The sequence below is a fragment of the Pseudopipra pipra genome, chromosome 13 (genome assembly GCF_036250125.1).
Source record: "Pseudopipra pipra isolate bDixPip1 chromosome 13, bDixPip1.hap1, whole genome shotgun sequence".
Lineage (NCBI taxonomy): Eukaryota > Metazoa > Chordata > Aves > Passeriformes > Pipridae > Pseudopipra > Pseudopipra pipra.
Window position 1 is genome coordinate 10,335,832 of NC_087561.1, and position 26,446 is coordinate 10,362,277.

Sequence of the window (26,446 nt, forward strand, 5' to 3'; positions counted from 1 at the left end):
TTAGCAGTGGTTTAGGGAAATAAAATAAAATAAAGGCATCAGCTCTGCTGGGAATTTCATGCACAGGCAGTTCAAGCCAGTGTGCATGCCTGGAGGGTGCCCAAGCAGGACTGGTCCAGTGCAGGGACAGTGAGGAAGGTGGGGTTGGGTCACACAGACACCCCTCTCCTCCAAGGCCATGCCAAGGTTAGAGCATCTCTGCACAAGCACAGCTGGGCAGGGCCCTACAGCTGCTGCTCTCTGCATAGGCACAGCTTAGCAAAGGTGGGTGAAACAGGGCTCATTCCATTCACCCAAGTCTCTGTGGGTCTCGGCCAGGATTTGAACAGAGATTTCCTAAAAGTTGGTGCCATCCCTCTTCTGAAACCTGTGAAGAGCAGAGTGGGGACAATTTTCTTCCTTCTGCTCTGACTTGAGCTGCACACAGATTTCAAGCTCCCAGCCAGCAGGAGTAAATATGCTTTATTAGTGGTGCTGATCTGATTAGGCTGGAAGGAGAGCAGAGGCAAATATAAACCCTTCCTGCTAGTCAGTACTATGTAAAAAATGTGACACTGTAAAGGTCCTTTATATTTTGGCTAACTGCTTTCCCAGTACAAGCTAATGATTAATTTCTATGTACTCATTATTTTTTCAGTTTAGAAACTTACAGGAATTGTTGTGATAACATTTAAATGGCAAGAGGGGGCTGAACTGACCCAGCATTGGTCTGAGAGCCCCTGCTCAACCTGCTGACATTTCAGTAGGGGGTCTCATTATCCATGCTGCTCAGCTGTTTCCAGAAAGATCACTTCTGTAACTTTTTCCTAGGGACATATTTTCTTCCCTGGCACTATCTTGTGCTTTCTTTAACTCCAACAACTCTGACAGGTAGATCCAATTTGATTGTAGCAAAGCTCGTAGCACACTGGTAAATGAATTGGCACGTCCCGATTTCTCCTTGCAGAGAAAATCCTGACTGCTTGGAGATGGCTGCTGAGCAGAGTGTGCAGGGTATAACCAGGGTGGTGTTTTGAAATTATAGTGGTCTGATGGGTATGCTCAGTAACCAGTTTTTAACAACATTTTGCTAATTACAGCAAAAAATTCTGACATATGTGGCTTTCTGCCTTTTTTTTTCCATTTATAGACATACATACATGTCCCTTCATGTTTTCCCTCCCTTTGCAATATTTGTAGCTGCTAAAGCAGATAATGAAGCTACAAACCTGTACTCTACTTTGTCTGATATCTATGGCTACTTTTCTATAGGGACAAAGAGGATTATTCTAGAGAAGAGTACAGAGCACCTCCCCGAGACACCATCACCCAGCAAGACAGAAAATTGAAGGGTAGGGAAAGGCAATGGAAACTCCCCAGTGGAGCAGGGGATATACAGTCAGGGCTCCCTCACATTAATATTTGTTGTTCCTCTGTATTACATCTTTAACACGTGAACATTTGGAAGTGCTGGTTTTTCAATTCCATGTGTTACATGCACTAGGGAGAAGATCTGAACAACATCTGCAATGCCAAGAAAGACTGATATTCTGTGACTAAGCCCAAAATATTGTGTTGACCATGAAGGATAAATAATGGATAGCCCCTTCTGATCATTTTTGGGAATGATGCCTTTTCTGTGCTAAGAACTTGCCAAAATGTTGCAAGAATAAGAAATATGCTTTGAAGTCATCCATTTTCTCAGCTCTTAAAGCCTTGGCACAGTGATTAAGTTATTCCTGGTAATTTTGGTCTGCAGGTCCCTTACACACAGCTCAGCAGCAGTGGGGCAATCACACACTGGACTCTGCACTTAATGCAGGGAAGGGGACTGCAGCAAAAACTCAGAAGCAAAAAATCTGTGGGGAAAGCCACTGCTGACCATAAGGATTTCTGGGCTCTGTGACCTGGGTATTCCAAGCCTCTTCGATTTGAACCTTGGATCCATCCACTGAGCCATGTGATTAATCCAGAGGCTGAATCCTTGAATGAATTCCTGCTGCAAATGGGGCTGGGGCCTCCCAAGACTCTGAGCAATTAAAACTCTTCTGATTTCACTTCAAATTCAACAATGTATTTTTATATGCAGTAAGGTTTTGACTGTAATATATGAAAGCTAAGTATTTGGAGGGAGGGAAAAAAGAAGGAGTATTTGGAAAAAGTATTCATTAATATTTTAATTAGAATTTGTTTAAAAAAAGGCATATTCCCCATGAAGTGAGCTGTGTTAAAACCGAGTATCTGGGCCACTGTTTGAATAAAAAATGCCAGAGTCCTTAATGTCTCTAGTGCTGAACCAGAAGTGTAATGAGTGAGGTCCCACTGTCCTGCAGTGACACTGTCACATCTGCACAGGCTGCATCTTGCATGTGTGTCACTGCAGGGAGTTTCAATGGGGTAAATGTTATCAGTGCACAGAGCCAACATCAGCACAACTATGAGGCTGTAGTTTCCAATTACCTTCTTCTGAATAACTGGAAATCTATGGAAACCAGACTCAGATTTCAGACTCCCAGGTCTGCAAATCCTTCTATTGTCAGTGTTTGTTTTTAGATCCAAGACAAGTCTATCAGTTTTGGTAATGAAAGAGATGTATCTCTCTATCTCTAAGTCCCTTGTGTTGTTTTGAAATCCCACTTGTGTGCTGTACACTCCTCCAAAACACTTTTACTGTCTTTGTTCACTGTAAACGTTTTGTAAAAGAATTCTCCATCATTTTCTTTTGTGCTGAATCTGGCAATATCAGCTATTTCACTCTAAAGCCCTGGTTAGAAAACTGGGCATTTTTTTCCTCCTGTGATTTGCTCCACTGTGCTTTTCATCTCATCACTGAAATGGAAATATTTTACTAGTTAAGTGGGGAAAAAAGCAGTTAAGGCAGATGCTGCTTCATCATCTGGCTAACACAGAGCTCCTCAGCATTCAGAACAGTGGTTTACTGCAACAAATTAAGTGCACAAATTTTTCATGTGGAAGAAATGATTTCTGAATTCCCTCTGAAACGCCATTTTTTCTGTAGCAAGATGAGTTAATGAAGAAATTTACAGTTTAGTGTCTGGTAGTGCTACAGAGAAGATTATTCTTGCTCTCAGAAGTAGTTTTGTGTTATTTTCCATTATTTTAAACTCCTTCAGCCGTGATTTGGAAACAGCAGCTGTGATCATTCCTACAGATGAACCTTTTAGTTACCTACCTCTCTTATCCCTAACGATGCCCTAAACTGACCTGTGGGTCTTTAGCCATGTCATTTTAGTCCTGGTCAAAAGCTCCAGCAAAAGGGAGGGGGGGGAAACTGAGTAAAACCAGGACTTCTCTGGCTGCCTGTGGGGTGGTTCATCCCATTTGCCTTGGTCCTGTCCCTCCTTGTTGTGCCAGTGCAGTGACACATTCCCAGTGGTGAAGAAACCCTCTCTGTGCAAAGGCTGGTCTCAGCATGGAACGAGGGGAGAAACACTGCTGGGTTTTGATCTGGGAAGCAGGAGCTGGTGCCATTCCCCATACAGATGTGTATGTGTTTTTCCAGGTCTGTAATTCTTGCAGGAAATGATGTCACATAATTTGGTTTCTCCTGAAAGGCGCTAAGTAGATTCTTTGTGCTTTCAGAAATGGATGCACCCAGGGATTTTATTGAAAGCAAGAATGCAGATGACATGAGGGAAAAAAATCTTATTCCTCTTAAAAACAGAGGTTTGATTTTATTTCTAGATTAATGCTTTGGAAATTTTCTTTCTGTCTTCTTGATAGCATTATGTACTGTACTTCTGTCGTGCCCTTCCTAACTGGGAAATAATGAGATTGCTAAACTGAACAGTTCAATGATTATTCTTGACTCCAGTTTGATTTCCTCTGACACTTTACAGGCCTGTCTCAGGCATCACTAGCATCAGTAATCTGTTACATCAGTTCAGTGTTGGACCAAAAGGTACCAGGGTTGGCCTTTTCCTTTCTCCCCTGCTTTCATGGCTCAGGAAAAATGCTCCGGCTCAGGTGCATATCTGGGAGGAAAAGTGGTTGCTCTTTGAAGCGTAGATACAGCAGTTTTCCAAAGGCTAGAGAAATGCTAAGTAAATTAGCGAGGAGGAAAAAGGAGTAGAAAACAGAGACAGAACAAAGTTGGAATACATCAACCAGTTAGATTTACCAAACAGAAAAGTGCTTGAAACAGGATTCAAGAAACTTCAGAAATAAATTGAAGCTACTCTTTCAACTTCAGAGAGAAAATCATTTGAAAGTGTATTTTCCAAAATATAAAGCCAAGAATTCCACTTTTTGGTAAAACTAAGTCTTTAAAGTATAGAGCTAAATCTTAAAAGAATAGTGACATTCAAGAAAAACTTTACAAGATTTTAGAAATGCAGAACATGAGATTGATAAATTAACTGAGTAGAGAAACACCATTCCCTTAAGGTATTAGACTCAGGGAGACACCTCTGTCTGCAGTTTGCATTCCAGCAGTAAGAAATAATGGATGTGATCTGAAGCACCAAAATGTATAGTCTTTAAAGCAGCACCCAAGGGCCCTGCTGTGCAGTGGGATGCTTTCGTGCCATGCTGTTCCCTGCATCCATCTGGCTGCATGCAAGCTGGGAAACAGTAAGCTGAGGCACTCATTTTCTACTGTGGTTTTCATAGGAACTTTTCTAATGTTGTCAAATTATTATTTTTTTAACCTACTGATTTATTTACAAACCTGATCTTGGGCCCTAAATTAATCTGTCAGTGCTCCTCTTCAGCAGCAAGAATATTTAGACAATTAGTCCACTGCCAAGGGAAATCGGGGGATCGTTGTCATCAGCTGTAATGACAATTCTATATTAAGGATGCTTTAGGAATAAGAAATCAATGAGACAGTGGTTTGAAATGACCCAAGGACTTTCCAACCCAATGATTTAATAACATGGTGAATAAAGAAATAAATCTTAGTAAGTACTAGTGGTCTAGAACAGAATCTGCCCAAAGGAATTTTCTGATATTACTTTTATTTGCTTGTCATAATACATTTCAGCCACACTTTCCCCCTTTCTGTTCCATACACTATATTAAAGAAGAAAAAAAGTTTGCTATTCAGTTTGAGTTTTTCATGACCCTTTTTCCTCTCTGGTTAACTAAAAAGGCATTAAAATACAAATATTTAATTAACTGACAGAACAATTTAAGCCAAGTTTGAAAGTGGTTCTTCTAAACGTAGATGTGTGCCTGGAGAAGCAACAAGGAGAAAATCCCTTACTTTGAGATGCATTTAAGTTTTTCTTTCTTCTTTTGTGCAGAGTAGAACCTTTTTGATCTAACTCTTTTGTAAAGTAACTCTTTGTCAAATTAAATATGAAGATCCCTATCAGAAAGCACTTGGCTTTGACAAGCCTGACGGCCCTGTGCAGCCTGCAACATGGTAATGGCTGGCACTGGAATGAAAAGGTCTTGGATAATGAATAAAGAATATTTCAGTAGCATGACTCATAAGTAATACAAAGGCAGCTCTGGCAATGTCTGTACTAATTACAGACTAGTTGCTATGTTGTAACAATCATGGGTATTAAGTGTGTGGGATGCTGAAGTGTGTGGGCATTCTGCTAAGCTTGATCTCAGTTCCTTGCTACTCAAATCCTGTCTGTCCCAGCTGGAAAGTGGGCAATGAATGTAGGTGCCTAAAAATGGACTGAGGGGGACTAAATGAGTGTATCTATTTTTTTTGTATATTTTTTGTTAGGTCCTCCTGGCCAAAAACTTTCTGAGCTGCCACCCTCATGGAGATGTGTTGCACAGTTGGACAGCCAACTGTCCTGTTGCAGCCTGGTGCTCTAGAGCCTCATCCCCCAGCACTGCCACAGTGCAGCATTTCCAGAGAATCTTGGTGGGATTGAAGAGCAGGAGCAGCAGCATTTCCAAGCTATGTCAGCTCTGCACAGGCTTGTTTTACCTCCAGGATTTCAGGGAATGAGGTAATGTGGGCTGCTGTGGCTTTGAAAAACAGAGTCGGGTTTAAAAGGCTGGAGGTAAATCTTGGATGGGCAACTTGGAGCTGCTTGAGGGGTATGTCTGTAATGGGAAAGCACTGCTGAGCATTGCCTATCTAAAGAATGGGCTTCCTAGTCTGGTTAGAAAGGGATGGGCTTAGGCAGTAAGATGTCAATGTGACTCAATCCTGTAATTTAATGAAGCCAGGTCCAGATGTAGAATTTGCTCCATTTCAACAGTTAATGAGTTGGAAAATTACCCAAGCTCAATTTTCTCTTTCCTTCAAGGTTCTTGCTTTCTGAGTTTTGGTGATTATTTCCCTGGGCACCATTTGCCCTTGCCCACTCCTTGTCTTTCTGTCCTTCAGATTTAAAGGATTTTTCTCCCTTTTGTGAAAGGGGGAGACCCTCTGCCCATTTTCCAGATGCTTTAGGGATGTGAAGCATGATGCATGACTGCACAGGACACTGCTCAAAAGCTGCTCTGGCTTGACAGTACCATGTAACCCTCTTACAGGTGAAGATTTCTATATTTAGGTGGTGTGTAGTGAGGAAGGCAGTCCCTGTGCTGGGAAAACTATGCACAGAAAATCCATGTTTGTTAACTATCCACAGCTACCATCTGACAATGTTTTAAAAATACATCCGTGGGTATTAACTATCCACACCTTCCATCTGATGATGTTTTAAAAATCGTCTGAAGCATGGCAGCAAGCTGAAGGCTCACAGACTGCAGCAGGGAGGAGAATGAGAGACGCGAGTAAAATTTTGGGAAAGAGGGGTGGGTTTGGTTTTGGATTAATGTCTTTAGTAATAGATTACTGAGAGAGGACAGAAAATGCCTCTTGCACTGTGGCCACCTTCTCTAATCTCACTGATGTGGCTGTAATAAAAATCACATTTAGCCTGTCATTATTCCCCATGGGATGCTCCCCAAAATCCTGTGCTTTGTTGTCAACAACCTGGTGCACAAGGACAGGGGTATTTTTCAAACACCTCAGTTACCATAAAGAGAATAAGCTGCCAGAGGACTGCGCTAATGCATTGTCTTTGGCACCAGCTCTCACTCCTGTATGGAGCAGGGTGCCAACAAGGGCGGAGCTGGAGCGGAGCCCGGGCTCTGCAGTGCCCAGCTTTACTGCTGCCCAGGCACTGGTGAGCAATGGGAAGAGGCCCCAAAAAGCTCAGCACACCTCACTCAGTCTCTCCTTTTTCCAAAGCTCTTCATCACTTGGTGGCTCTTTATGCCAGCGCAGAGGATTTGCAGATCGTGCTGTGAATAAATCATGTTGAAGCTGAGGCTGTTGCCTGTTCTAATGTCTGATCTCTGCTTGGGTAAAGGAGTCTCCTTGTTTGGCAGGTTCACAATATCACTGCTCGCAATGAGCATTTTTATTAAGTTAAACAGAACACACTCTACTGTAGAGCACTAACACCTTGTTAGATGCTCTGCAGGTTCAGAGTGGCCTGCACATCCTTGGCTATTTCCCCTTAAAGGGGAGACAAGCAGAGATTAACCACCAGAACATTTTCCACCTCTTCCTACTGGCGTATTTCAACCGGATAATCACAAAATACTTATCATTTTTGGGTTTATGTTTTGAAGAACATAATTTCCCATTAACATTGAAATTAGTATTTGCAACTACAGCAACGATACAAGTTATTATTTAGCCCCTGAATACACATGCAAAGTATTCTAGAGAATGTCTGCTTTGTCCAACACCTTAATCAGGAGCTGAATCTAACAAAAGCCCAACTTCATGTGAGTGAATATTCATGGGATTGCACAACTGAAATGTTTACATCATTGATAATCTCAGAAGCACTTACAGTAATTCTTTACTTCCAAAAGCATTAATGGGAGGTTCCCAGGAGAGTCCCCAGATGTAAAAAATTGTGAACAACACGAGGATTTTATTTAGAGGATGTTCTGAACAGACAGTAATGCTGCAGATGGAGCCTGTGGTAGCAGTGACACAGAAGGATGTCCCCGGTCTCAGCATGGCTGTCATCTGCACTGCTCCTGTCCATCCCAACACGGCCCAAGGGCACCAGCTGGGTGACTTTGCCGCTGCTGTCGTGTTGCCAGAGGTGGTGAAAACTCTCCAAATCTTGCAAGTTATTGGTGTAATTTGTGTAACAGGCAAAGCTACTCATGGTGGTGTTTCCAGGGGGTTGTAAGCAGGGAGAGCTTTTCAAACACAGGGAGCATTCTCCAAGCAAGAGTCACAGCAACAAAAGAATGAAGGAAGCACTGGGAGATGGAGGGGAGCAGTTCCCTCCATCACAAATGTCCATGTGGCATCCCAGTTTCCACTCATAGGGAGTAAAAAGCAAGCCAGGAGAAAGGAACGGAGCTCCCATCTGACTTTGAGAGTACTGTAAAAAAATGTGGATGGGGACATACATATGTTTATAGTATTTTGTCTAAATGCTGGTATTTCCTTGTAGTGCCTGAAAGATGCAAGGGCTTTGGAAAGCTGGCAGAAGCCTTTCCCTTTCACATGCATCATGGGGAAGGTGAGCTGTAAACTCAGCCCAGCGCCAGAATGATGCCGGTAGACAAAGAACAAGGACAAAGCAGATGTGACCTGCAGAGGGGAGCTGGAGGGCATTCAGCATCCTTCTTGTTGCTCTTAGCAGCACCCTGGGGCAATCACAATTTTCTTGCAGCTCTGCCAGAGTCCCCATGACCAAGGAGGGAGCAGACATGGCTCAGCCCAGGGGACATCACAGTCCCACAGGAGAGTTTAGGTGCAGCAGGTGGAGGGAGGGAGGATGTGCCAGGACACAATGCCCTGTAAGTGTGACAGCCCCATTGCCTCAAGCCTGTCCTTATTTTGTAGGCTGAATTATTTCCAGTACCTCACCCAGGGTGTGCAGGAGTAGACAGAGATTGCTTTTGCATGGGCGGTGCTCAGCTACAAAGCTGTATGGCAAAGGCTGCTGCTATTAATAACTCCAGTGTCCCCATCCTTCCTACATCATGTGCATCTTCCAGTAGCTCTGCAACACAAATCCCACAGGCACTGGGGACAGATTACTGTGTTTTCTGTTTTTGACAGCCCAATCATAGGCCAGGAATATGTCCAAGAGGTTGTAATGAGAAGAACACACAAACAAAGCATAGGATTTTCTTTATATATGTATATAAAGAAACCTTGAGATGGTTTAACAGTGGCATAACACATAGCCCTGCAGGCCATGAGGTGTCATTTCAATAAACAAACAAATTACCTGGTGTCCCCATTTGGAGTGTCTTAAAATGTCTTTTGCTACCAGTGTTGTCACGCAAGGTCAGTGCTTTTGTGGAGGAATGAGCTCTGCTGTCACTTACTTGGCTAACACCTGTACCCACACACCAGCAGTAGGAACAACAAAATCCTGGTCAGACCCTGGGACTGAGGGAAGAACTCTGAAAAGCTCAGCCATTGCTCTGGGATGGCAAATCACCCACAGGAGGCTGAGACAACCAGGTGCCCTTCACATTTGATGCTGTCATCATCCCCACATAACTTCTGCACCATCTAACATTCCTGCACTGAAACAAGGAAAGGCTGTAGCAGGGCTCCAATATTTGCATTACTTTTCAGGTAAAGTTTTAAAGGCTCATTGGTGAGAGTTATACAACCCACATCCCTAAGCAGCATTTTAAGTATTACTTTCTTACAAATAACCCAGTTCTGTGTCTGTTCACTGCCTGTAGGTGTGCTGTGTGCTGAGTAGCCACTGCCCATCGTGTGCTGCAGTGTGCTTGTGTTTGATTTTGAACAAGAGATTAGAGCAGACATCACCTTAAATATTCACGAAGAAATGTCATCACATATGAGGCAGTACAGGGGGAAGGATGGAGGTGGGCTCAGCATAAATCATTTAAGGCCATGAGGCATGAAGAGATATTCTGGTCACATCATTCTCAGCAGTATTATTTTAATAATGTGATCCAGATCTTCACTTTAATGGCAACCTGTAAATAAAACCAGCATTTATTAGAAACATATTGGCTTCAGAAACCTGACTGGCAGCTTGCAATTTTAAGAACTGTCTTGGGACTTGCATTAAATAGCCCAGTGGGGTGAGTCCTTCTCCTTGCAAGCCCCCACAAAGCTTGTTTTCAGAAAGTAACCACCTCTGCTGCTGGTGAGGGCAAAAGCCCAGCCACCTGAGCATCTCATAATTTCAGAAATACCTGAAATACCTTAGCAACCAAACAGTCTTGGAGAGGTGATACTTACCCAGCCAAAGGTGAATTTTGTATTCCTTTCATGTACATTGCAGCTGTACTGGTGGTGGTATTCAAGGGCTTTAAGGTGTCAGGTGTATGAGGTTAAAACAACAAATCTCTTCAGAGATGGTTTCAGAGACTTTTGGTTTTTCTGTAAATTCGTGTCTGCCTTTGCTTTCAGCAGCCACTGTTAATTCTGAACTGCTGGCTCACCTGGGCTTGACAACTGGCTTTGGCACAGCACAGATGTGATACAGCTGCATTACAGAGTACTGAACAAACTTACTCCAGGGTAGTTACTCATCTCCCTGCAGGACCTCCTGCGGCTCTTCCTCAGTGTGCTGCTTCCCCGGGGGAATGCTTGGGCAGGTTCTTGCGTCTGAGGACAGCTAAATGTACACAATTTATTTTTGTTGTTGCTGAGATAATGCCAGAAACTTGCACAGTCGCCTTGTCTGAATCACTGCTCCCTTCATGCGGTGTCTATTTTTTCTTCTCTTTTCTTGTCTCAGGCTTTGCTATAATGATTTCTCTTGCCACAACCACTGTGTATGACTTTACATGTGAGACTTTTTCCATTACCATGTTCTTGCCAGTGTATTAACAATGCTTCCTTTCCAGTTTATCTCCTCTCCTATACCATTTCAGGTGCTGTATTGACTTCGCAAAGTGCTAAGAGGATTGTATTTTCAGGCTTTCTTTATGCTGCTTGGAAAAGTCAGATTTTTGCCTGCTTCTCTTAGACCCTGGACATAAACTTTCCCCGTAACATATACTGTGGTAAACCTGGCTTGGCTTCTTGTGTTAATCTCCTCCCATCATTTATAGGAAATTTCTTAATATCTCTAGAGTAATGAAGGTAAAAGGCTGGTCTTAGCTGAGCGTAGAGTTTTGTGTGCCAGAATTAGTTGGATAATGCTGTTCCTTGTCTCCTCCGTGGGAGATCATGGCTGAATAACCAACAAGACAACTATCAGAAGCAGAGCACTGTTAATGCTTAGACTGGTCGTTGTACATCCTACATCTACATTGTAGAGATGTCTCTTGGTAGGGAATACCAAAATTATTTGAGGAAATCAATGATGAAAGAGCAAAGGAGTCACATCAGTGTTTTACATGGCATTAGAGGAACAGGGTTGGCTTGTGGGATGAAAAACACGTGAACTGGGGCCAAAAACTGAGTCTGGAGACACAAGAATGGGAAGTTAGTTGTTCTCTAATAAGAGCTGTCATTAAAAAAGCCAGTTCTATCTGTGACATTTGCTGATGTGGAAAATCTAAGCTGCCAGGTGTCATCTTAAACTTCCTATTCCAGCTGTCTTGAAGGAAAAAAATCTTGAACACTATAGGCTTATGTCTCAACTAGTGAGACATCTGAAAAAGGCTCACATAGCTAAGAACAATGCTTTGAATTTTTGTAATACCTGGGATAATTTTATCAGAGAGGGATTTATGTGGTGATGCATTACATTAGCCTAGTGCTGTGCAAGACATATGGAAATTAGTGATGGATTAGATTTCAGAAAGCTTATAAAAAGAGTCTTGCAAGACCTTTAACCTTAAAATCGTTCGTAGCTGAGCAATCCATTAAAATAAGTATTGAGGTAATCCTTGGCCAGCACAGTAGTAAGAAATATGCTAGTGATTAATGGCTTTTGGTTTCTTTCTTAAATGTTTAATATGCAGCTGTACAGAAAATATCTCTGATAATGGCAGCCACAAGCCCTCACTCTGCTGTAAGAGAAGTTAGATGTAGAGCTGTGAAAATTCATGTGGTTTTTCTGCTACATGCTGGCTGCAGTGCCAAGGCCCTTTGCAGCCCCCCTTGTCTGTACCACAGCCCAGCACAGGCACAGTTGCTACCACAAGCCTCAGATCCCTTCTGCAGGGGACACCCCACCACCAGGGTTTGGGGGATTTGCTTCACATAGTTGCAGCTCACACACAAACAAAGGCACTGTGAAAGAACTTCGGCTTTGCCTGGAGATTCCTAGTGCAGGGTGAGTTCCTCAGTACTGGTGCCACATGTGGCACACCCAGGGCTCTTGTGGTGGCAATGCTGATGTTTCACCCTCGTGCTGGGTCAAGGCTTGGTTTTACTCGTACAATGGTTTCCTTAGTGTCAGAGCAGATTATTCTGCCAAGGCAGAAATCTGACAGTCTTGTCTACACTGTTTTACGGAGCTGGGCTGCCTAATGTCACCCAGCGTAATTTTCAGGGCTGGAAATAGAAGCCTAGTGGTGGAAGTACAAATCAGATGTTCCTGTTGGACATTCTGGCAGCGCGTGGGACTTGCTGACTCCGCAGGGAACAAGATCACTGTGCAAAGAATCATCACCAGTGATGAGTGCTGGAATATATATGTCTGCACCAAAAAACATTGCCAACGGTCTACATTTTGAGCTGCCAGTGAGAGGCTTAATGCTGCAGAAAAGGAATTTCTCTGGTAATACAAAGAAAATTCACTCCCACTGTGAAGATGCCCTGTTCTTGGTGGCTCCTTTTGCTGACATTGTTAAGTGCCAGGTATGAAGCAAGGCAGGCTGGCAGAATCATTTTCTATCAGCAGCATTGGATGCACTCTGGGGAACTGCCTGCTGTCAAGGGTCACAAGCGGGGCTGTGGCCAAGCCAGTGTGGGTGTACCTGGCCTTACTGGGCAGCCCTTGTTGCCATGCCATACCAAGGGGCTTCTGCAGGCAAATGCAGCGTGAAAACTGATCTGACAGTGTCACTGGCCCCCACTAAAGGGAGAACAGGGATGAGGTGGTGGCAGTTCCCATTCAGGTCACAGCACCTACCTGAGCTGTATCCACACCAGAGAAGAACAGGTAAGTCTGTATCCCCTTTTTTAGCTGGGCACAAGGTGTGCTGTGCCAGGCTCTGGTCTGCACAGCTCCTGCAGAAGCAATGTCACTTGTGCAGTACTAGCCTGCCAGGAATTGCCATCATGCAAGGGCTGGCATTTATCCTTTGTTAGATGAGCTAGAAATGCATTCCTTTACAGTTTTGCTGGTAGAACAATCTTCTATCTAACAAGCCATAACAATAATTTCTGTTCTGATATGGGCCTTCAATTTGATGTACAATTGTACACTTCATTCATGCTTTCTCTTCTTTTTAAAATAGTCCTCTAACTCATCCACCCGCTTCTGACACATTACCTTAGTCTAAATAGGGATGTGTTGCTATTTGCTGATGCTGCCTATTCAGCACAACACATTGTTTGATGGTATTTTCCATCAAACTAATCACAAGAGCTATTTGTTTTATCATCGCAAGAATTTCATTAGCTCTGCTGACCAACAAAAGCCATTACCCTGGGCTGCAGCAGCTGCTGGAACAAATGAAGAGACCGTCAGTGTGCACCACGCAGCAACTTTGAGAGCTTGCTTTGCCTCCCACCTTTCTCTTCCAGATGTCAGGTGTTAGTGAAATGTGCCAGGGTTTCAGAGTAGTAATCACATCAATTTGAGCAGAGAACAAGCTGTCATAATTCACTGTACTAATGAAAATTATGATGACACCACAACAGAAATCCTTGCCAATCTAATCATCTCACACCACCACAGCACAACGTTATTTAAAGACTAATGTTCTTAGTAGGATATATAAGTTTAGGAACAATTTCTGAAGATGATTAAACACCAAAGCAAAGTGGAGCTGTATGGAAAATTTAGTTGTTACTTGGAGAGCACAGATTCCTCTAAGCACCAGCCTGATTCCTGCAGTATTAGAGAAAAGTTCAATAAAGCATGATGGAAAAAAAGGTGGGAAAAAGTAATTTTTGGCCAAAAAAGAGCCAGGGATTCAGTGTTGCTATCATGCAGCATTTCTCTAGGAAAGATGCAAATAGGGATGAATACTCAGTTTGCTACCACTGAATTTCGTCATTGTGGGTCATAAAGTTAAATTAATTGGAGGAGAAAAGGATTAGAGAAATGTTCTGAGGAAGAAGACATGATTCAGGCTTTCTGTGTGTTGGCTTAGCCCAAATGTGCAAGGAAAATGAAAGAAGTTGTGGGTGCCCTTCATCCCCAGCATACAGTCATCACCACATGAAAAAAATACATGTATTTACTTCATCATCATTAGGGTTGAGTGTGTGGAGGAAAGAATCCACAGAGGTTTATCATAGGGAAAAGAGAATATGAATTCAAATTAGTTTTAGGGAGCTGTAAGAACTAGTTTGTGTGATTTGATCTACTTCAAGCTCTATCTGCAGCAGTGACTCATGAAACAGCAAGTCAAACTGTAGTAAACTCAAGGAATAGATACTGCATTAAAAGACTGAAGCAAAGACAAAATTAATGTGAAAGTGGGCAGTCAAAAGGAAAAAGAACAAACAGGGAGGCTGGTGGGAGGATGGATGGGGAACAAAGGGAATCTAAGGCAAGGAGGTAAACTGAGAACACGAGATTATGATGGATTCCACAGAAATCTTCTCATATTTCATTATGTATTCTCTACTACCTTATTTGGAGGTACTGCTTCTCAAAAGAAATTAGAAAAATCATTTTGGAGAAGGAAAGGGAGCCTCAGGCAAGCAAAGGGAAAAATCTATTCGAATCAATTCTCCTTGGCTTGTAGAAAAGGCCAGGGGAATAATGCTTGGCAAGTGTGGTCACTCACAGCTTGCCACTTAATTAAACATCCAGTTCTTGTCTTTCTGTGATGTGCAGAAACAGAACATCACATCAAATTCAAGACACTGGTGGTACATTTTCCAGAGGAGAGGTGGTCTGTGGTCCTGCAGATGCTCTCTGCCAGCCCAGGGCCAGCAGCCCTGCAAGCAGCTGGGTGACTTTGTGCAACTTCTTGGCTTGGTGCTTCCCTAAGATGAATTCACATGGGCTGGGGAAAGGGAGCTGAGCAGCCACAGCCATAGCAAACTCAAAGGAGGAGATGATGCCTGAAGAATTATAAGAAAAACCATGGAAGTCCACAAAATTCAGGCTGGGCTGCTGCTGAGGAAAGGTTCTGTATCTCAGCAGCTCTCAGCATTCTGCTCTTGTTTGCTCGGGAGCCCATTGTTCTCTTTCCACATATACTCAGAGCTGCTCACAGCTGGTCTATGTGTGCTGGGAAGATTTTTAGTCTGATTTCTGAAGGAAATGAGGCGTTTGCAACCAGCCTAACTTTTTCTCCTCATGCCTGTCCCTGACCATCCTCTAATGAAGTGTGACAGCATGGATTTCCATCAGCTGAATTTCACGGGACTGTTGGACTCCTTGGCCCTGAAGGCACAGCTGGCTTGGTTAGGATAATAACTGCAGAGAGCTCAACCATCTCAGCTCTGCAGATATTTCTGTAGATCCCTCACACAAAGATGCTCCAACTGTCACTCTACAGTCACATATCTCTGTTGCTGCTCCCTATATCCTGGTAACCCGTGTGTCATCCGCAGTGTAAGAGAGATTTCTGTGTTAGAGTAATGAGAATGGGCTGCTACTGGTTTTTAAACATAAACCAGACCCACACAGAATCAGCACAGGTTTCTGTGCCCTGCATCCCCCAGTATATCCTGGTCCAGGGCAATGGCTCTTTCCAGAGTCACTCTCAGTCCAAGGTATCTCACCAAGAGGAAGAAACACACACAAAGGCAGTTTCAGTGGCTGCAGACTTGTGCCCTTCAAGCAGTTTGCACATACTGGAGGACCATGTATGTGTACTTACTGAGCATGTACATGATAAGTTAAGCATCTGTATTTATAAGACATAAGGGCTCTTTTTATTGCACAGCATACTAAAATGTTTACTGTATATTTCTCTCTATTGATCTAGAATCACTGTATTTGCTTTCTTGGGATTTTAAGTCTCTCATTCAGTTGAGGCAAAATTAATATATCTTTCCTGTGCAAAAAGGCATTAAATTGCCAGTAAAGTTGTTTTGCTGATGCTAGAGTCTCCAAGAAATGCCTGTGTGTGCCTGGAGCCAGCACTCACAAGCCTGATAAAGGAGCAATGAGAGTATTTAGCTGTGCAGCACTTTCTGAGGTGAGGGTGAGCTCCAGCTTCTCACCTGAAGTGCCACCTGTCAGATCTGAGACCCATTAGCCATGGGGAAAAACTTACCAACTTGGACAAAAATTTTTGGAAGAAGAATTTGTTAATTATCAGTCCATGCACAGTCTGAATTGCTGAACTCTTTTACATGCTGGGAATCTCCCTTCCAGGAAAATCGTAGGATTTAACAAAGAAAGAGGTGAAGAATGTGTCTTGATTTTTAAAGTGGACAAGAGGGAAATGCAAATTGGAGAACTCTTTCGAAAGAGCATCAGATATATGATGGTGCTCTTCAAGTCCTGTCTTCCAACTGAAATGCAGCTTAAAGGTTAACAAAATCCACAGACAGCCACAATGGAGTGCTGAATCATTACATTTTACACAGTCCTTCACACTGTGAAACCTGGATGGTTCCCAAGAGTGAGCAATCTGGAAATAAAAATGTGTCTGATCAATAAAATGAAATGGCTTGAAGAAATCTGAGTTTAGTGCTCTATAAGTCCTAATTGGCTTTGCAAATATCAGAAGTGACCTTGCTCTTCACAGCTATTGTAGTGTGTACAGGGTTATTGCAAGGTAACAACAACGCAGTGGTGATCCCCAGTGTTCTTGACCCAAAAGACACTGGTCACAGGAGAAATCAGCAGTAAGAAAGACCACCAAGAGCGCAAAAGTCCCCCAGTGGCACCTGGTGAGCTGAAGTTTTCATGCCCTGCTTGGGCTAGAAGGCCATAATATCAACTCTCTCTACATCAGACATGGACTAATACCTATTTGTATCCCTACATGGCAGCTTCTTATTTTTTTTCAAAGATACGAGATATAGACAGACATACAGCTAACATGGGTGAGTTAATAAAAATACAAGTATATGTATTCAAACAGCATGAGCTATTTAAATAGGGAAGTTAAACAAAATCCATCCCAACTGGCTTTCAAGTCTCAGCCCCCTGATCTAAAAATCATTCAGTTTTACTTACAGAATGCTAAAATCTCCAGAGGAATTACTCCTCTCTTCTCAGCAGCATGTGCAGACAGAATAAACTTCAGAGGGCTTACAACAAGCCAATGGAGACAGCTCAGCAGAGCCCAGGCATCTCCTTCCACAAGTGCTCTGGTCCCCTCTAAGCATGCACACCTGCCCTTTCATCAGTATCATAAGAAAAAAAGGGAAATTTGAAAAGGAAAACATATTGTGAGCCCTCACAGAGGGAACTGGAATCACAATAGGTTTTAACACACTGCTTGGCTTCAAAGAGTCAGGTTTGAATGGGATTTCCAGCAATGCCCAGAAGTATCCCCAAAGATATGTTTTGAACCACTCTGCCACAAAATGAACCAAAGCTCCCAGAAGGTTTCCTCTCCCTTGCCATGTGAATTTGAGCTGACAAGAGAGGTTTGCATCTCTGAGAACATGCAGCTCTGCCAGTCTTTCTTTCACTGACATTGTTAAAAGTCTGCATATTTCATTACCTGTGTTTTGTAACCTGGCACTGAAAACTCTCTTTGAGCTAAAATGTGACATTTCTCCCTTGTAACAAGAAAATTGCACCCTTGTCCACTTAAAAATTCTAATAATACAAATCCAAAATGAGCTTTGCATATTTAAACGCTTTTGAATAAAACACTTGATGTTAGTGAGGAGTGAATGATGACACTTTGGATGGGAGCAGAAGAGAACAGTTTTGCTGTTCGTGCTTCCACTGCTGCAGGAAAAGCATCTGGGACGTTGAGTGCTGATGACCCATCCCAAGGCCTAAGGCAGCCCCACAACCTGGGGGACAGAAATAATAATTATTTTTCCCTCTATATGGACTCTGTGTTTGAGCTACTGCTCTGACTCACCACAGCAGGCATTGTGTGGTGGAGTATCTGCCAACATCCATCCCAACACAGCTACTGGACCATGCTATGGAGCAATCCTGGGGTTTCTAGAGCTGGAAGCCCAAACCAAGGTCTAGATGGACCCATAAAAGTGTTGCATCTTTTTGCACCTTGGGGCACCTAGTAGCATTTCCTAAAAAGCACAGAAATAGGGAGACTTCATTACCACAGGCAAGTCTCCCCACAGCCACTGCAAAGCTCGACTGACCTCCAGGTCACATCTTATTCCCACTGTAAGAGCTGTGAAACCAGAGCCTTCAATCAAGTGGTTTTCACAGGGGCTCCACAACTTCTGCAGGAGGTTGATCGGTGCCAGCCTCAAGGCTTTTATTCAATTTGACAACACAGTGGTCATAGCTGTGAGATTTGCTAAGCCTTGGGAACATGGAATTGTCAACAACGGGATGGAGATATTTTTTATTTGAAGTCTTCCCTCTCCCGCCCACAAAAAAAATATTCTATAACTCTAGCAACGTTTCTATAACTCTAGCAATAAATCCTCAGACCTCCAAGGGCTAAAATGGAAACTAGTGACAAACCATGGTGCCTGGGGTGATATGCTACTGTATAATCTTGCAATGGCACAGTAAATAACTAGTGTCATTTTCTTGTAATGTTCTTATTACTTTATCAGAATAAACATTAGAGAATACATCACATTCCGTTATGTTTCTCACTTCCTATTAAACTCCTGGCTGCTTCAATGCAGCCTCTGTACACAGCTTGACTGCAGACTGGTGAGCTGTAACTTTCTGCTCTATGATATTATCATTTCTCAAGTCCTGTTCAACTCCAGCTGTAACTTTTCATGGGCAAAGATGGATGCCATGAGCAAAACCCAGGCACAGGCAAAATCTATCTCAATTTATCCTGGACAGAAAAAGTAACTGAGGGTACCTTACTGAAAGCAAAATATACTGCTTGAATGAATTTACAATAAGTAATGAAATACAGCAGGGAGAGACCATTTACTGTAGGGGAAGAAGATAATATACGATGTCAGTAATTTACTTTAAAACTATGTTATTAAGCAAGTATAAAGGTAATTATCACATTTTTAGGCATTAATATTATATTTATAAGCCACTTGGTGTGTGACATTTACCCACATAAAAGAACCACTTTTAATTTCTTCCACAAAAAGCTATATATGTTTTATGCCACTTCCAGGACTGGCAGCTCTTGGAGCAATAGTGGAAGGCAAGGGCAGGCCTGTGGCTGTCATGAAGGCAAAGTCCACTATCCTTAGGACTAGGCTATAAACACTAAAAAGCCAAATGTTTTGCCTAATCCATGGAGGAACTGCTGAGGTCAGACTGGGAATTAAATCAGCAGTTCTGGCCTTAGTCCACAGCCTGACACACAGACTCATCTACATCCCAGCATTGCAGAAACCAAACAAGAACCCCAGCACAGACAGTGAAGCCAGTGCTGGCCAACCAGCAGCATCACATTGCAGCATTGGACTGTTCCTGCACAGATTAAGAAGGGAATAATTTCACATACTCAGGCATGTGTAGATGTTTCATAGACATTGGCTATTTGCAACTTTGGGCTGGTTTTGGAGGAGCCACTTGGGCTAATCTTTGGCTCCTCAGTCCAAAATGACAGTCCAGTTCCCTCTTCACTCTGCTCACCCTGAGTCCTGCCTAGTCCTGGAGGTCACTTGGATCCCTATTGTCCACGTTTCTGCCATGGATTTATGGCTTCTTTTTTTGAATGTGTGCACTGGAAATAATACAGAATATTCTTGCACACCATCAGTAATACTTCCCTGTCACTATGTGTTACCTGCTGCAGATGGATAAGCCAGCTCTGAACTCCTGTGATTTTGAAAGCTCTTCTGATACCTGGTACCATTGCTGGAATTGCAGATCCCAGAGGTAGGTGATCTCAGGGAATTTCTCAGCATCTTCTTTACTTTCCTGAAAGGCTCAGAATAAAGCCTGAATATGTGCATTTTGAAGACTTAGATCCTAAAAGGAAAAAAAAAATGAACACCAGCAATTATATTGCTTTCTACATCTCATGATTTGTAAATCAATATGATTTCAGTTCATTTGGGCTTGGCAAGCAGATTCAGAGCAGAATCACCCCCCCACAAACCCTGGACAGGGAGATTTTTCCAACACAGGCTTTATCCTTCTCTCTCAGCACAAGCAAATGTTGATGTGTTTCAGAGACCTGATGACTGCAGGTCATATTTTGCAGTAACTTCACGCCAAAGCATCAACCCCTTGGTGCTGGATGGTTTAAGACTGGCTGTAAAAATGCTGCAAGAGCAGTCTGTGGAGGAGGGATGCAGAGTTCAATGCCAGGAAAGTCATTGAAAAGAAAGCAGCAACCCCAATCCCCTGCAGATCCTTCAGGTTGTTCTGCCTTCATGACTTCATCCAGGAAGATGGGGAATGAAATCCCCCCAGACACAGAGGAGCTAGAGACAATGCCCATCCATCTTACTATTTATCATCCTGTTGCTCCAATCCATATGCATGTATTTTAAGTAACCCAAATGAACCGGGTTCATTAGAGTTTGTTTTGAATGGGGGCTTCTACCAGCTGGATCTTGGCACTGCATCCAGCACATGAGAGGTACAAGTCTCTTGTGCCAGCCTAGCTCTGTCTTTTCTGAATATTTTACATTAGAGGCAGCTGAGCAGCACGACCTCTCTGACACAGCTCCGTGCTCTGCTAGGGTGTAAATCCACCCTTGCAACACCCAAAACAGCCACTTCTCTGAGAAGAAAACCAACCAACCAAACCCAGGCTGTAGCTCCATGACATAGGTGGCCAGTGGGAATGCACCATCCTCACTCTGCAAGGCATCCTGTGCCATGGGCTGTGCCATGCCCAGTACAGCTACAGTGGGATCAGATCAGATGGGGAAAGGTTGGGAGAGCTTTAACCAAAAATCCCCTGAACACTTTGATGAAATGACAACTGGCTCAATGGTTCCTGCATTTAAACCAGTAGCTCCTTTACCCATCAAGAAGTTGGACTCTGGCTGTATGTGGCAGATGGAATCATCACTATCCAGGCAAGTAATTGCTGCTGATCCCAGTTTCTATAAATACATTATAAATGTTGCTTTTACAGTTAAACTCCCATCATCAAAGCAGAAGCACCCTTATTAGATTATTTAGAAAAGCCCATAATTACCAGGGTCTAATTTATTAAAAAGATGGGCAACTTAAACACCATCTTTAGAGATAATGAAACTGTGGTAACTCTGAGACTGAGGGGGAACATGAACACCATGGAAACGGCCACCAACAAAAGCCATGATACTGCCTGTTGAAAACACCCAAAACACCCTCTCTCTTAAAATGGAAACAGGATGAATATTACTCAGGCTGCATGTGATGCTGCCAGAGAACAAAAGTTCAGTTTGTGGGTTTCCACAGCGCTTTCTTTCGGCTGCTGCCCCAGCTGTACATGGCTGTGGCATCCCAGAGTGCCCCGAGAGGCAAAGCAGGATGCATTCACTGGAAACTCCAAACTGTGTTGAAGATAACTGCTCTCTACAGGCACTTTCCAGAAGTATGAACATTTCTTCAGAAGTCTATTAGAAAAATGGTGAAAAAATGGGAAAAATAAAATGGTCTGTTCTGTCTTTGCTTCTGGTATAAGGCTGTTCACTAGCAATGGTGCACACTGAGGTGTTGAGCTCTTTCTGTATAGCCCCAGGAACAGCAAGCACCTCATCTCTGCTCTCTATAAAGAGTGTTTCTTTCCCAACAAGACAGAAACCTCAGGGCTGCCTGAAAGGAAGGGGTCCAGTCGGCAGCAAACCTCCCTGTTCAGTGGGACCTTGGATGAGCCTTTTACAGAGAAAAGTGCCAGCTGCCATCAGCAGTGACTCTTCCCTGGCAAAAAAGTTGCTGCTAGTGGCATAAGCAGAGGGTTGAAGAAGGCACATTTAGCATTAGGGGCTCAGAAGCAAGATTTCAATGGATGCTGCAAGACATGCAGAGGTTTTGGAAGATGCAGGAGCACCCCAGCACTGGTGTTAGGGCAGCCTCTTGTTGGAGGGCACAGGGAAATGTGCTGCCCCATAACACATCCTAGCACTTGGAAAAGGTAACAGAAGGCATGAGGAAAGTCTTACTTTCTGGTGACAGAAATACTTCTTTCTCTCAGCTGAGGAGCAGAAATGGTGCCCTGTAATTATTCCTGATCCAGAGCACTAGACAGCAGCTACGTGCAAACCAGGCTTTACGCCACTAGATACTTTAACGAGGAGGTCAGTGTATTTTGCATTGAGGGATTTGGGATTTGTACATTAACTGGAGTGGCATGTGTTAGAAGGACATGTGAATTAATGACACTATTTATAACCCATCTCATTATCACACACAGCTTGATGCCTCAGACAGCCACTAATTCTCTTAACAAATTTCTTTTGCTGGAAATAAAACTGCTTTGCTTCAGCTGTGATGAGTTAGAAGAATGCTGCTGTTGTTATTGTTTGTTTTTTACTGTAAACAGCTCTTTTCAAAGAAAGGCTCCGTGACTGCATGATGTAACTCCCCTGAGTCCAAGTCTCACATACAGAAATATTCATGTCGAGGCTGATAAATGAACAATGAACAAATTACATGCTTGAATCCCCTGCTTTGCTTTATTTTTGATCTCTAATATTAGATTGCTATAATTGTGTTGCAGCTCCTTGTGTGCATATTACCAATCCATATGTTGCTATAGAAATGTAAAATTCAACATCTTGCCCCTTAGATTTTAAAAGAAATGTGCCTCTTCTTTTATTTATGTCCTATTCTCTGAAACAAACAAAAAAAGAAATCATCATCTGATAAATATTAAAGCCTTGGATATGATTCCAGCCTTTTCCCTTAAGAGGCTGTAGCATGGCACTGGCTTTTCTGACTCTTTAAGCTGAAAGAGAAAGCTGAGCCCTAATCCTGCTCATATAGAAGAAAAGTAAAAGGGCATTTTTTTTTGTTTGTTCTATGTAACTGTATCTATACATTTATAAGGGTTTTAAGGACAACTTACAAGGAAACCAGACCCTCTTCCTAAACACATATATCCAAGAGCAAAACCCATTCTTTCTCCTATCTCCTGCCAAAAGAAATCACTATTTGCAAGGTTGGCTCCCTGAGGGCAATGCCTCTGACCTGTCTTCAGTTTCCTCCCATATTTGGGAATGATGACTTTTGAGGCAAAGAATAGCAAGTATCTGTGCATCTGCTGTGGGCTAATTAATGCTCACCCATGAACCAGGGGGGATTTCTGATCCTCCTGCATTCTTCGAGCTGGTACTGACAGCCCTTGAAGGACCCTGGGGTTGGTACAGAAAAAGTGTCATCTCCCCATGTCTCTTCTTACCAGCCCCTCAGGGATGTGCAGAGAGTTTCATCACACTCGAGATGGATGTCTTCATCTGCCTCTAAGTGACTGGGAAAAGAGAAGGGAGACCACATCCTGGTGCAGAAAGCTTCTGCTTGGCAATGAGTGATGCCTTTTCTGCTCCTGAGAAAATAAACACTGGGAATCAATTAGATCTGAATATAGGTGAAAATAATGTGACTGATCAAGCACCGGAATTGTTTCATTGATGGGAATGAAAAAAAATTCATTATGACTGAAAATGACACTAATAAAGATCCATTTCCAGAGGTCCGGAGAAGGGGAAAGGGCCATAAACTCATCAGTGCTCTGCAGTCTCCTGTTTTCCCAGGGAATAAAAGCAGAGCTCCTCACTCACTACAGCTGCTAAGGTGGAGCAGAAAAGGACACCAGGAGGATGAACCCTGACACCATCCCATGCCAGGGAGGTGCAGTCAGCAGTGATGGGCCTGAGCCCTCCCAGTCCCTCTGTGCTCACTGGTCTGCTCAGAACTGGGCTCAATCTAAATGGGAGCACAGGAGAGAGCTCCTGCTTCATGGGTGGGAAAACCTCTGTAGAAGGTGTTTTCAGAAGTCTCTTCCAGTAGCCACTACATGCAGCTGCTGTGCTTAATCAAAGCCTGCATCAGCTGGTGGATCTACTGCCTTGCAGAAAATTCTCCATCCCTGCCGCACCACTGGTAATCATCTCAGCACAAAGCCCTGCCCCGAAACCAGTACTGCCTGGTTACATCTCAGAAACGTCATTTCCTTTATACACACCACTTTCCAGACTACTCAGGGGCTTATCAAGCAGAGGGATAAGCATATTATGCATTGCAGGCAGGGTAGGAGTCGATTTACTTCTCTTCTCATGCCGTGAGACTTCCAGGATGGAGCATGGAGGAGGAGGATTTAACGATGCATGATTTCTTTAGGCTAAAATGTCATGGACAAAGAGGACCCCACTCGGAACTGGTCGAAGGATGGCCTTTTACTAGTTGAAGGACGGCCTTTTGCAGGACTTTCAGAGAACTTTGCTCCCAGCAAGCTGTTCCAGACATCTTCCCCCACAATGATCCTTTGCTGTGAGCTAATCTGTCATGTTAATTTAATGCTGTAGAATGTGAATGGATTGCACTTCATTCTTGCTAAAAAAACAAGTGCTTGCTGGTGACTGTTTGCATGGAGGGAAGCCTTTTAGGCACATTTATACCCCTCCTTCTCTCTATCCAGACCAGCCAGGCAATTTTCTTGTAGATGACTCAGTGTGCAGTCGTGAGACTGGCTCCAGGAGTGTGGCTGTAACCAACTATATGATAATACCATAGGTTTCACTGCCTCTGACTTCAGACGAGCTATGGGTGCTTTTCCTGGGCCCCTGTGAGGGGGCCCTGTTTTCCTCCAAATCAGGGGTCAAAATTCTGCTGCTGCAAATAAATGCAATGCTACTGAAACTGGAACATTTGTCAGTTGGATCTAATTTAGCCTTGATTAGCTGCTCTGACCCCCAGTGTGCTCAAACGCATAAAGCTGAAATCTCACAGATTGTCCTCAAGCAAGTGCCAGGTTCTGGAAGGCTGCACTTTCCCCCTGAGTTCTGTAAGGTAACTGATAAATTACTTTGAAAACGAAGCCTGAAAGCCAGACTTGTCCATCCCAGGTGCTGTACCTGCTCCAGGCACACACTGCAACCCCAGCTGCCAAACTTGGAGCCTGAAGGGATTTTCCTTGACTCTGGGTGGCCCAAAAATAGGGGGAAGACGTCAGCTTGTCCTCCAGGCACTGCCAGATTACACCTAACCAGCGCAACACAGGTCTCTGAGGCACCCCACACCCATAAAGACAAAGCTGTAATGAAAACCTGTCACTTCAAATAAGCCCAGCACCAAAAGGGGAACAGACCCTCTCAGGGACTGCATGGGTGCAAAAGAGGATCAGGAAAACATTCTCCCCTCTGTTACAGCTCTTGCTTGTCTGACACAATACATTATTTAATATGCAAAAAGCAGAAGATAGCAAAAATACCCACTTGGATGGAAATTTGCAGAGATTCAGAAATTGCTGAGCGGGAAAGGACTGCTGTTTATCCCTCCCAATGCAGTGCCTCCTCAGCTGGCCCCAGCATTGCCCTCCATCGATTCCTGCCACAAGTCCCATCGCTGTGGGATCCAGAGCATAGATTTCAGAGAGAAAACTCTGGTTGTTTGGGGGAAAATTTCTTGTAGCAGCGACACAACCACAACTCTTCTGCAAATTGGTCCCAGAGTTAATTTTCCTCACTCCAGAAAAAGCACTGCTATATTTTTTTTCCATTTGGAACTATCTTCAGTTTCCACTGAGTTTTATTATACTTCATCTACCACACTTCAGCACCCACCTTTACCAAATTGCCCTCCATGACAAAGGCAAGTGTAGATGGTTTTGGCAGTGTAGTCCAGCCAGCATTAATTGTACCCAGGCAAATCACTCATTTTCTGTTCTTAAAAACATCTCTTTCCCGATCAGGAGAAGGTCAAATACAGATTTCTCCTGCTATGCAATGCTTCTTGAGTTAGGAGATTGTCATCTATAATTATAAAATATTTCAAAGATATTTTAGCATTGACAGCCTGCAACCTCTGCGTGTCAGTCAGACTGAAGTCCCTTGTGTTAACTCAGCTTTCCTCCCCATGGATAACTGGACAGAGCATGAGGTTACCATCACATGGCTCTCCCATGGAACAAGGTGGCCTTTAGCAGCAGTCAGCCTCTGGTTTCTGGGCCATCTCCAAGGCATGTCAGGCCCCAAGCAATCATGGTCATTTGCTTCTACACTCTCAAACAATATCTTGCCATCCCTGGCAGGACCTGCCTGCTCATCGTTGCTGTTTTTAAAGATAAACATATTATAGTCAAAGAGCTTAATCACAGGTAACAGTGACATCTTTACCTCGAAATATGCTATCTTTAGCTTTATGCACTTATAACAGCAAAGGCATCACCTAGAGTTTGGAAAAATATTCTATATTAATTGCAGTTGGAAAAATGAGCTGTAGAAAATATTTCT